This window comes from Panthera tigris, chromosome B1 (genome assembly GCF_018350195.1).
Source record: "Panthera tigris isolate Pti1 chromosome B1, P.tigris_Pti1_mat1.1, whole genome shotgun sequence".
Lineage (NCBI taxonomy): Eukaryota > Metazoa > Chordata > Mammalia > Carnivora > Felidae > Panthera > Panthera tigris.
The window spans coordinates 192,258,738-192,272,118 of record NC_056663.1 but is presented as its reverse complement, the minus strand read 5'-3'; the positions used below and the strand labels follow the sequence as shown (position 1 = coordinate 192,272,118).

Sequence of the window (13,381 nt, the reverse complement as noted above, 5' to 3'; positions counted from 1 at the left end):
TATCATTCTACTTTTCTCCCTCCTCATTCAGACTTGTAAGCAGAAGAATCTACATTCTCAGTGCCCACCTCTTCCCTTCATTCCTCAACCCATGGCACTCCATTCACCAACTTCAGTCATTACTGCTCTTTTGTTGTTGTTATCGTTGTTTAGCTTTTATTTCATGATCATACTCTTCGCTCTGCAACCCAACTAAACTTGGAGGGGAGTGAGGAAAACAAGGGACCGTGGAACTGCAGAGGGAGCACAAAGATTATAGGAGATTTCGAGCAGATGGGGGCAGAAGGGCGCTCTCCCGAGCTACAGAAGGAACGTTCTGGTAGTTAAGATAAAAGTCAAGTCAAATTTATTAGATTTGTCCACAGTCAGCAATGGCGATCTTCTTGCTGGTCTTGCGGCTCCTGGACCCAAAACGTTCCGTGGCTTTGGTGATGTTCGTGCCCTCCTTCACCTTGCCAAACACCACGTGCTTGCCATCCAACCACTCCGTCTTGGTGGTGCAGAAGAAAAACCGGGAACGGTCGCGTTGGGTCCAGCATTCATCATGGACAGGATGCCAGGACCTGTGTGCTTCAGGACAAAATTTCCATCATCAAATTTCTCCCCGTAGATGGACTTGCCACCAGTGTGATTGTGGCGTGTGAAATCCCCACCCTGGCACATAGATCCCGGGATGATCCTGTGAAAGCAGAGACCTTTGTAACCAAATCCTTTCTCCCCAGTGCTCAGAGCACAAAATTTTTCTGCTGTTTTTAGAATTTTGTCTGCAAACAGCTCGAAGGAGATGCGGCCCAAGGGCTCCACGTCCACGGCGATGTCGAAGAACACAGTGGGGTTGACCATGCCTGGGCGGCGTGGGTGGTTCTGGGGTGGCAGCGTCTGCAAGGCCCATTACTGCTCTTTCTGAAGACACTCATGACCTACTATGTTCTGACCAGCAGCTGCGCTTATCTTTTTCTTTCTACAGTATTTAATGGTGTTGGTCCTCTAGCCTCTGCTCTCAGCAGCTTCATTCTCCGGGCTCTCCTTGTCTTCTCTGGTCTTTCTCCTTGTCTGTCTCCTTTGTAGTGGTTCTCCTCCACCTGCTTCTCGGTGCTAATACTCCCAGACAACTTGGCTCTCTTCTCTGGACATCCCTCTTCCTGGGACATCTTATTCATTCTCATGGTTTTAAACTAGAATTTACCTACTGATGGCTTTGCTATCTAAAGCTGTAGATAGAGACTAATCAGTATTTGGATGCAAATCAGAATATCTGCTAGATATCTACATTTTGATTTTTCATAAACAACTTAGATTCAACTTGTCCTGAATGAATCTTGGTCATCCAAGAGGATCCTGGTTTTTGTCTTCACTAAGAACCACCAATTTCTATCTTTCTTGTTTTAAAATTTTTTTTTAACGTTTATTTATTTTTGAGACAGAGAGAGACAGAGCATGAAGGGGGGAGGGGCAGAGAGAGAAGGAGACACAGAATCGGAAGCAGGCTCCAGGCTCTGAGCCATCAGCCCAGAGCCCGACGCGGGGCTCGAACCCATGGACCGCGAGATCGTGACCTGAGCTGAAGTCGGACGCCCAACCGACTGCGCCACCCAGGCGCCCCATATCTTTCTGTTTTTAAAATCGAAGCTTAATCTCTTTCTTTCATTCTATTTATGCCCTTTTCCAGCTCTTTGTCATCTTTCACCTGGATACATTCCATCTCCTTCTATGTCTCTTATTCTTCACCATCTCTCACCTTGGCCCTTCTTTTCTCTGATCCAGCAGGTCTCCCTAGCTCATGCCACACTGCTTGCAGCTCTGTCCCCTGAATTACTGCCATAGAGGTCTTTGTGAAAACCCATATCTGACCAGATTGCCTCCCTATGCAAAACCCTTCAATGGCACTCATCACTAATGGGATAAAACGCCTTAACCTGGAAGTGCTGGGTGGTCTCCATTTGTCCTTCCAGATCGACTTGCCACCTTTCTCTACCCTTCTCTGACCTAGGAGACTGACCTCATAGACTGGTTCAGCTGGGCTCATTCACCCTCTGGCCTCTGCTTGGGTTTGGCCATGGGGAAGCACCAGAAAGATGTCAGGAGGCAAGAGGAGAAAGAAGCTGGATATTTTCCTGCTTCCCTCTGGACTGGCCAGAGGTTCTCTTACCAACGGCTCCACATCCAGTGGGGGGGTGGGGGGGGGGAGGGGGGGGGTGGAGTCTCTAGGGTCAAAGTCACCATTTCCACCTTGGGTTCTAGTAAAATCCTCTCTTTTTGCTCCTTCTGGGTGAGTGCTGGCTGCCTGGCTCGGATTTGCTGGCCCAGGTATCCCACTACTCCTTGGTGATTTCCCTCAACTGTGGCAACATCTTGCAATAGTCCCTTCATTAAACTCCCTTTTGTTGCCCTGCATCTTACACCTGTATCTGTCAAGCACTTGCTCGATTGGTGGCAGATGAGGCTTTCTGTAGGCTGGCCACTGCTTCATCTTCTCCGTTCCATCCGCAGGCATTGCCCCCCAGCAACATCCCGCTGCTTGAGGCTCTCCATGGAGCCACGCTTTCACTTACCACCATGCCCTTGCCCATGCTAACCCCGTGTCTAAGTCCTGAGGCATCACCTCATCTGAGAAGGCATCCACGTGTCCAAGCTGGGTTTAAGGTTCTGTGTGTTTTCATTGTATTTGTCGCTTTCTTATTAAACTCGTCTTTTACCTTGACATTTAAGAGCATCGGATTTAATGACAGATAGCTTGGGTTCAAACCCCCATCCTGCCTCGATTTTTCCCTCTGAAAATCAGAAGTCCCTCCCTTGTAAGATTGCAGTGTTGGTTAAGTGAAGTAACACACGCTGAATGCATAATGCCATGCCGGGCACGTAGCAATGTCCGCTAACTGTGAGCTTTTAGCCGATGTCTGCCTCTTGCCCTTGAGAATCAGTTCTATGAAGAAAAGGATCTTTACTTCGTCAACTTTCTTCGCCCAGATGTGATTTAATGACTGGCATAGGGTGGGTGCTCAATGCAAAATTGTTGACATAAAGAAGGAATAAAAGATGGGAGGAAGAAGGGAAAGGTTAAAAAAGAGAGAGGAAAAGGAGGGATGCCAGACTTGAGGGAAGCACAAGGGCACCAGAAGTCAAGAAAAGGAATCCTCGCTCAGCTGGAGACGGGAAGGGAACAGAGGGCGGGGAGGAGCATTAGAAAAGGACTCTTACAGTTGGCCACAGGCACAGTGGAGGGGGAGGGTCCTCCAGGCAGACACAAGCATGGGCAGTGGACAGAGGCAGTTGGCTTGAGAGGGCACAGGGCACTCTGGAAAGGGAAAGTGGTTGGATTTTGTTGGACGGTTATCTAGCAAGAGCTGAAGGTCGTGGGAAGAGGGGATACTGGCAGGGCAGGTGGGGCCGAGCACCTCCTGTATGCTGCCCTACATTTGCATTCTATTCTGAAGGCGATGGGGAGCCACTGAGGAGTTTGAAGCAAGGGAGTGACCTGACCAGATGTGCTGCCCACCACCCTTCCTGGTCTCTGAGCAGTCCATGCCAAGCAAACAACACCTGCCCGGCGTCTGCCTCTCCCAGCCGGCATCATCTGTCACCAGCTAGCATCTTTGACATTTGTCACATCCAGGGTGACCGTTGGGAGAAGGAGCTTTGGAGTAAGATGGACTTACTTCTAGGTTATTGGACTTGCTCAAACCTCATTTTTCTCCCCTGTAAAATGGCACAAGTTCCTGCACCTTTCTGAGGGAGATGTTATGAGCTAATGTGCTAAGGCTCTCGGTTGTCTCCTGCTTTTCCTGATGTTATAGTTATAGCCTCAGGGCTGTGGTGTCCCAGCTGCAACACCCACCCATATGACATGCTCCTGGTGAATCAGAACAATTTCAGCCATCTGTGAGAGGCCATCCAAGTCCCTGGCAGGCTCTGGAATGTGAAGAGCCTCGGGCTGTTTTTCATCAGATGCTGCCGAGATTGCTTAAGTTTCTTTCTTATCGCTTCAAGTGAAAAAAAAATTGCACAGAAGCCCTGGGAACAGATAGCTCCCACCTCAGTCAGTGGCGGAGGGATGATTGGCTTCCGAGTTTGGGTTTGTTTTGTGCCTTCGGCAGCATGTGGAGCTGACGGGAGAGCAGACCTGGCCTGGCTCTCAACTCTCCTTCGTCTTAAGTGCATTTAACAGTCCTTAGAGTCTGAGAATCAAGAAGCCATTCTTGGAGACTCTTCTGAAAGAATCGAGCTCATGGGATGTTGCCTGAATTTCATCTTAACTCTGAAAGGACAACGAATCGCCCTGATACTGGAGGGGGTGATATATCACTGGTCACCTTCTTACTGAAAATGTCAACTCCAAAGTCGCATTCCAATATAATAGCTCTTCCTGACCATTTAAAATTAGTTACTTCTTTTATTCATAAAGGAATAGTACCATAAACCACATGAAATTGCTGTTTTGTGGGTCAAAAACGACGGAATGTTGGCAATTTCATGTGGCTTAGATTATTCCAAAGCACAGTGAACGAATTTTAAAGTACAAAGTGTAAAGAGATCGCTCTCCTATTCCAACCACCTGCTTCCTCTCCCCAAAGGCCATAGCTGCTGCTAGTGACTTGAGAAACCACTGGATACAATTTGAGACAAGCTTTACACACGTATTAGTTTATAAACATATGGAGGCCTGATAAGCATGCTGTTTCATTAAACCTTTATTTCTTTAGTGGCATCTCTTAGAAGTCATTCCAGGTAGCTCATTCATGTTTTTAAACTGTGCCTATGGATATGTCCATTGTTTCCAGTGTTTTGCTATTATCAACAATGCTGTACAAGCATCCACACATGCGCATCTTTGTCACGTGTAAGTAGACGTAGCTTAAATCTCTGAAAGGGAAATTATTAGACTAAAGGGCTTAAGGTTTAAAATTTTGAGAAATCCTGACAAATTCCCCTCAAAATGGCTTATACAATTTACATTCTCTCCAACATAAGAGAAGCGAAGGCATGGGGGGCTGAAGCAAACTCGTCTTCTAGACTCCCTTGCCCACTGGCTCCTGTTAGGATTGGCCAGTGGAGCAGAGAGAGGGAAGAAGCCAGGACACTGCTCTCTCTCTCTCTCTCTCTCTCTCTCTCTCTCTCTTTCTGCTGTCATTCCCAGTAGTCACTGATGCTAGTTCCCCCGAAGGATTCCTTCCTCCAGGGTCCCAGCTCCAGATGGCTGCCCTGGCTCCTGGACTCACTATGCCTTGTCTGTCCTTTTAGCTCTTCCAATATCTTTGTAACTAATTCCCCATTCTAAATCACCTCTATGGAATTATTTGCTTTAGTTTTGTGTGTTTGATTCCTTCCTGCCACCCCACCCCTTAACTGGACGCTGAACCGGCACACCCAGAGTTGGCAGAAGTGAGGAGAAATGGCCATGTTCTTATACTGTTGGTAGGAATGGAAGCAGTTGCAAAATTTTTTGGTAGGCAGTTTGGCAATATGTTCCAAGAGCTTTAAAAATGAGTGTGCTCTTGCCCTATCTTTTAGAGATATGTGTTGAAATGTTTATGAATGAAATGATGTATGTCTGTCACTGACTTCTAAACAATCCAGGGGGGAGAATAATTGGGACATCGTGTAGACCAAATGAGATTTGGGTTGATAGTTGTTTAAACTGGGTGAAGGATACTTAGACATTCATTACGCCCATCTCCTTCCTTGTGAATGTTTGAATTTTTCAATAGTAAAAAGTGTCTTTCAAAAGCCAAATCTTGGGCATTGCAGTCTACTTTCCAGGGATTTATCCTAAAGAAAACAAGTTCCTCAATGTAAAGACGAATAAATATCTTTAAAGATAGTTTTTTGTTTGTTTGTTTTAGAGACGGAGTGAGTGAGGGAGACTAGGGGAGGGGGGCAGAGGGGAAGAGAGAGAGAGCCAGAGAGAGAAAGAGAGAGAGAGAGAATCTCAAGCAGGCTCCAGACTCAGCACAGAGCCAGTTGTGGGGCTCAATCCCATGACCCTGGGATCATCACCTGAACCAAAATCAAGAGTTTGATGCTCAACAGACTGAGCCACCCAGCCTCTAAGGATAGTTTTTAACAGCTTTGTTTATAATAAACAATTGGCAACAATCTAATTTTTCAACAGTGGAAAGGTTCTACTGGTAATTTTAATATATCACATACTGCAAACTGTTTAAGCTTAAAAAAGATGTTACAGAAGCAAGTCTATCATCAGAGATGTTCTTGTCTTTTTTTGGTTCGTGACGATTTAAGTAAAAAAACAAAACAAGTTATAAAAGCATGAGATATTGTAATCCAATGAAAATATTTTTACATGTGTCTAAGGGAGGATGTGAGGGATCCATACCCAAGTATGATCAGTGTTGTCTCTCTCTCTCTCTTTTTAAAGTTTATTTATTTTGAGAGAGAGAGAGGCAGAGGAGAGAGAGAGAGAGAGAGAAATGTGGGGTGACCGGGAAGGTCAGAGACAGAGAATCCCACACAGGCTCTACGCTGTCAACACAGAGCCCAGCTCTTGATGTGGGGCTCGACCTCATAAACTGTGAGATCATGACCTGAACTGGAATCCAGAAGTGGATGTTTAACTGACTGAGCCACCCAGGTACCTCAATCAGTATTGTCTCTCGACGGATGGGGCTGTGTTCTTTCTTCCTTACTTGTGTGCACTTTCTGGTTCATTTGTTATTGTTCTTGTTATGATGTACTACTTTGGAATTACCAAAAATGACTAGCACATTCTTTCTCTGCCCCCCTCCACCCCAGCCCCTTCTTTTTTTTAATGGCCCCTTTCAAATGGACACTGCCCTGGATGGAAGGTGTGTGTGCACTCATTGTGATAAGGAGAGGAAGGGGGTCACACCTTAGCTTCTTTCTAGCAAATGCCAATTATCTGTCAACCTTTGCCAGGCAGGGCTTAGGAGAAAATGAGCAGTTTGGGGACAGAGGGAGGGAAGAGAACAGTGGGTGCTAAGGGAGATGGGGGCGACCACAGTGGCTTCCACACTTGGCTGACACCTGTGATCGGGGACTCAGGGGTGAGAAGCTGTGGATGACAGGGACAGACACTGCCTGGCATGGCCCCATCACATGATCCTGGCTATGCTGGCCTTGTCCCCTCTTACATGCCTCTGTCTATCAGACTACTGGTCCCCCTGCCTGGGATTGGCTTCGGTTTTGCCTTTGCTTGCCCTTCAGCACATGATGCCTCCTGTTTCGAGTGATGCTCTCTTCTTGATATCTGCCATCCCACCTGCTGACCCATTTTTGTAGTCTAATAATGATAAAGAACCAAGAAATAAATGATGCGCCAGAAAGACTATAAGAAGCTTCACAAACACCATCTCATTAAATCACCAGTGCTCTGTAAAAGTGACAACATCCCCCTGTTCGGCAGATAAGAAACTGAAAGAAGCAGAGAAATGAACTGACTTCCCCAAGCACCTCCCCCCACCCCGCCCAGGCACTAGGGGGCTGGAGTGGGTTTCAAACCGAGGTCCTCGCTCTTTCCGTTATGTGGCAGTTGCTTTCGTGCCGGTATTTTTGCCTGTGCGTGTGGGCTCTGGAGGCAGGCAGCCTGGGGGAGATTCTAGGCTCTGCCTCATTCCCACTCTGACCCTGGTAAATGGCGAACTTCCCTGCATCCCCGGCTCCCTATCTGTAGGACGGTCTTGACCACAGGGCGGTCACTAAGATGAAATGAAATCATGCAGGGAAAGCACGGTGAACAGTGCTGGGCGGAGCAGATCTCAACCTTAACCAGGCATCGCAATCATCTGCGCAGCTTGAAAAATCCCTGTGCTTCGATGACACTGGTCTGGGAACAGCCCGGGCAGTGCGGTTTTCTCAAGCTCCCCGGGTGATCCTGACCTGCAGGCAGGGTTGGGAGTCACAGCTCCTAGTATCAGAAAGCACCCTGTCTGGTCCTCCCACCTGCTTCTGTGTCTGGCCCTGCCTGGTTCCCAGAGTCCGAGGTTCCAGGCTCAAGCTTCCCGGACCACAGTGGTGTGTTTCTTCTGGGTTCTTAGGCTCCTCCTGGAACCCATCTGGGTTCTCGGACTCCTGCTTTTGCTGAACCCCAGCCTGCCCTGGGGCTCCCAGTACTTGGCTCAGAGACACCCCCCTGCCCAGTTCTGGGAAAGACAATTCCAGAGCATTTGTGCTGCCAGAAGGGCGTGCAGAAGGTGTTGAGGCTTGAGCACCCTAGATGCTCCGGAAACCCTCTGTGGTCCAGCAGACACACCCCCTCCCCTGCGGGTCATTATGGGGGCTGTCACTTGACTTTGGAAGCCAGTTCTGACTGCATACAGCACACCACTGCCATTGCCGAGTCATATTGCACATGGCGGTCAGGTTCTAGGGTCAGTACCTGCTTTGTAGAAATTCATTTTAGTCAAAATTGCCTTGGGGCGCCTGGGTGGCTCAGTCAGTTGAGCATCGGACTTCGGCTCAGGTGGTGATCTCACAGTTCCTGAGTTCAAGCCCCGCACGGAGCCTGCTTTGGATCCTCTGCACCTCTCTCTGCCCCTTCCCCACTCTCACTCTCTCTCTCAAAAATAAATAAAACATTGAAAAATTATTATTTTTAAAAAAAATGCCCTTATGGACTTTCTTTGGCGGAGTGCCAGAAGAAGTCATTGGTTTGCATTTAAAGCTGAAATAAACAGGATAATTCTCAACACTGGGAGTGACAGAGTAACAGCCAAGTCACCTCTTCCACGTCGCGTGGAAACCCCTGCGGACCACCTGCTGCATTCTCACCTGGACACTTCTGTCTCCACCCCAGGTGGAGTGGTATGGAATGCACTGTGCACCCTGAGGATGTGTCACAATTTCCCTGTTGTCCAGTCGTTCTCTAATAGGGGAGAGTCTGTCCCCAGGGCACCTAGGACCCCCACACCTAAAGGCGTGCTGCCTCTTTGTGCAGGCGAGGCTGCAGGAGACAAGGGATTGAATCAGAGACCCCCGTGTGGCCAGGACTGCTGAGCAATGTTTTGGTCCTTTTATGATGACGGTTGAGAGAGTCTCTCCAAGCTCCGCAGGGGCCACTCTCTGTGCACATTTGGTTTGCGCAGGGAACCCCCTTTCCCTAAAGGTCTGATCTCCACCATCATGTCTTTAGGGAAAGCTTCTCTGACCTTGCGACCACTCCTCTCCCTCCTTTGGCTACACTTGCTGCCTAAGCGGATTGCACTTCCCACCCCACCAGTTGGCCCTACACCATGCTTCCAGCCCCATGGCATGTTTACACTGGAGCTTCCAGCTTTCGAAAGTGCTCTAGTGGCCAAATGAAGGGCCCCTGCAGCCAGAACGCTTCGACTTGACTTCCACGTCTGATACTTACTATGACTTCGAGCGAGTTTCCTAACTTCCTCGGCTCCTTCAGAGGAAGAAGGGTAGTGCCTCCTTGTGAGGGATTCTGAGGATTAAAGGAGATAATACACGTGGGTAGAGCAGGGCCTGGCTTGCGGTACACGCTCCGTAAACACTGGCTATTCTGGTGACTTATCCCGTTGCCCCTGGTGGCCAGCACACAGAAGGCACTCAGCCGCACTTGCTGGATGAAGGAAGCGGGGTCTCTGAAACGTTGAGGAACACGCCAGTGTCGCACAGCTAGTAAGCAGCAAAGTCAGGATCCAAATCCATATCTCAGGAACCAGCGCCCAGGCTCTTGCTTCCAAGCCGGTCTGCCTGCAAGTGCACAGCTCCTCTGAGCCTTCCCCCCCCTCCCCGCCCAACTCACCTGGAGGAGATGGTAAGCCCGGCAAGAGCTCTGAGCCACGGGGCAGAACTGGCACCCCTTCCGGAAAACAGGGCCCTTTGCTTCTTGCCTACCAGAGAAGGCAGCCTGCTCTGGTCCTTTCTGATTTCTCCTTGCAGACCCCCACTCTGTCCTGGCCCCTCTGCCGGCTAAGCTTCTTTCCTGTTCTCAGCAATCAGATTATCTGGGGTCCACGCTACACCGATGTGTTCTTTCACTTATCCTTTTTTCGTTTTTAATGTTTATTTATTTTTTGCCCGAGTCCAGCTCCAGCAGGTCCAGGGGTTCCCGAAGGAAGAACGGCGTCGGTGAAAATAAAATAAAACAGTGGAAAATAAAAAACTAAAATAAAAAACTAAAACGAAAATAAAAATGGACACAGGCAACAGCAGTGTGTTGAACTGGCCGATTTATTGTAGCAAACGTGAAATTATATTTGCTAGCGATTTCCTTGGAACATACGCCATCTATGTTTTTCTACATTACCTAATTTTGAGAATGTTCCTATGTGTAAACAACCTTTAAGAAATAACATGGCGATTTTCCCCTAACTTTCCCGCATACCCTTTGATTATAGATGAATTTCTTACATTATCCCATCATGCATCTGCGTTTATCTATAATGTACAAAGCATTCGCTTTGCTGTTCTCGTGAAAGGCCCTCCATTTCTCAACACCTCAAGTGGAACAGTTACAGGGACATGACCTCCTAACCCCATGAGGCCAGAAGAACCATGTGTTTGCCTCGGTCCGAGGTGCCAGAAAGGGGCCAGAAAAAACCTTAGAAACCCGTGCCTCATACATTCCGAGAGAGACAATGCATCTAGGAACCAATGAACCATTCTGTAGCTTAACCCACTAGGTTCAGTCATCATCTGGAATGCCTCCGGGGGGCCAGGTGGGCCTTGGGGTTGAAGTCACCTGTGCCCAGAGATACACTCCTTAGTTGTCAGCGTAGGGCTTTCAAATCCATATGTCTCTCCTTTACAGGCCCTCTTTGCTGGCAAAGGGATGAGGCTATCCTTTCTGTAAGTAGAGGAGTCTCCATAGGGGATGGCAAGGGCTAAACGTAAGGCCACGCAATTTCTTGCGGAACCTTATTTTCTTCCTAATGGTTCTTTTCCCAGGGGGCCTGCCGAGGGCAATTCCCTGACAGACAATACCCCAGGTAGTTTTAAGGCCAAATTACCTAAAGGCAGGAGTACAGAAGCTTCACTGTCGGCGGGCCGCCCTGCAGTCACCAATCCGTCCACAGCCCCGGCCCTGCCCCTCAGGCTGGGTAGCTCGGCTTCCAGCAATTTTTGAGAGAGATACAGATTGCAAGTGGGGGAGGGGCAGAGAGAGAGGGAGACACAGAACCCGAAGCAGGTTCCAGGCTCTGAGCTGTCAGCACAGATCCCGATGCGGGCTGTGAGATCATGACCTGAGCCCAAGTCAGACGCTTAACCGACTGAGCCACCCAGGCGCCCCTTTATTGACTCATCTAATTCATAAGAGTTTCTTAAGTATTATTCTCCACTTAAGGACACTTAGACTTATTAATGGAAGCACTTTAACCTCAATCACCTTTCACCTGAACGGGAACTGAGGCTGAGGGCTGTCCGACAGACAGACAACTTGTCTCTTGATTCTCTTGTGGTTACATTGTTTTTCCAAACATACGGTAAAACCTTGGATGGCAAGTAACTTGCTCTGCGAGTGTTCTGCAAGATGAGCAAACATTTCTAATAAATTTTAACTTGAGAAACGAGCGATGCCTTACAATATGAGTAGTACCTGATGCCAAGTATCACATGATCACAACCGAGCCAATGGTTCTTCTCTCTCTGTGGGATTGTGGGTGATTATCTTCTGTGCTCGGATACTCAGTCTCAGACCACAGTGTTTGGCAGAAATCAGTGATTTTTCAGAACGTTGGAAGGTTTCCACAACTGGCAGTAGTGTATTTTTTGTCCCTTCAAAGCACCTCTGGACAGTCCTTTGCTTTTCCATACAAGAGGAAGCTTAGGAATGCTTTGCTTCGTTTTAGGTCAGGTGATGCCTGCAGATATAGACCCTTTCCTCTGCTATTTCCTCTAATTGCCAGTTACACTAAATAACAGTATATGACAAGAGTTTGTTAATACTGGAGTGAGGTCACCATCTATGAGAGAGTACACAACGGCCCCCATGCAGAAAAAGTTTGAAAAGAAAGGTGGTAAGAAGAAGGAGATGATTTACAGTGGAAGTTAAGAAGGAAATCATCGAGAGGTATGAACGAGGTGGGCGAGTGGCCGAAATTGCAAGATTTTATAAGAAGTCTATGTCGGCACCTCGTCTGCAGAGGAGGAGGAGAAAAAGGCAGAGGAATCCCTCACTTCAAATGAGATTAGGGAGAGGTGTAAAATGTAGGAAACCGTGCAAAATTTTGTAGAAAAGCACCACGTGAATAAGGCTGTAGCAGTGCGAGTGATGAATCTATTTGACGACAATGCGATGTCACATTTCCATGAAATCCGCAACAGGAGGCAGAAGCAACTGTCATTGGATAGACTCCTTGTTAAAGTTGCACAAAAAGAAAAAGATTCCATTGAGCCAATAGATAGCAGTGATTCCGTTAGTGAAAGTGAAAGTCGTTTTACGCAGTAAACTCCTCTCTCTTGTCTCCCTCATACCAGCCACAAAGGTTTTCAAAGGCAAGTACATGTTAATGTGTTTATTTTTCTTTATATTTTGTATTTTCTTATTCTTTTGTATTATATTACAGTATTGTAATCATTTTTATATGAATATTTTTGGGTTGTGGAATGAATCATCTGAGTTTCCATGATCTCTTATGGGGAAATTCTCTTTGCTCTACAAGTGCTTTGGATTACAAGCACGTTTCCGGCATGAATTATGCTCGCAAACCAAGGTTTTGCCCTAGAGTTAAACAGGTATCTAGAGCTACACTTTTTGCAAAATGCTGGAGGAACAGCAGTGACCAAAACAAAGTCTGCTCTCAGGGAGCTTATATTCTGAGGGGAGGCAGCAAGAAACCGATAAGCAAGTGAAACAGGTAAATATAGTTACCTGTCAGGTGGAGAGAAGTGGTATGGGGAAAATAAAGCAAAATTGAGGACCAGGGTGACATTTGAGTTGACATCTGAAGGAAGGGAGTTCTCTAGGTAGAGAGAATAGCAAGTGCAAAGGGCCTGAGGCAAGAGAGTACAGAGTGAACTCCAAGAACAGCAAGGCCAGGATGGCTGGAGCAGAGCACCCCAGGGATTATATCATAGGATACTAGGTCCGAAAGTAGTGAGGGTCTGGCTTATAGCCTTCTGTAAGGCTTTGCGACAATTTTTGGCATTTACTCTGAGTGAGATGATGAGCTGGGTAGTTTTAGCCGAGAAGGGGGTGTTCCTACAAGTACTTTGGACGGGATATCATTGCTGCTGTGCTAGAACAGACCCACGGAGGCAAGGCCAGCGGCAGGGAGATGGGTTAGAACCCTACTGCAATTATCCAGAGGACAGGTTGGGGCTTGGTCCAGACTGGCAGCGATTAGGTGGCAAAATGTTCTGTTTCAGACTATCCTCTGCAGGTGGAGATGGCAGATGAATTAGATGAGCTCAGTGAGAAGAGTCAAGTATGACCAGCAACAGTTCTGACTTGACTCAT

General features: G+C 47.7%; 1 pseudogene; it reads right to left on the bottom strand.

Annotated features, from left to right (window-relative positions):
• Positions 1-282: 282 nt before the first annotated feature.
• Positions 283-843, bottom strand: LOC102954890 (annotated as a pseudogene).
• Positions 844-13,381: the final 12,538 nt, after the last annotated feature.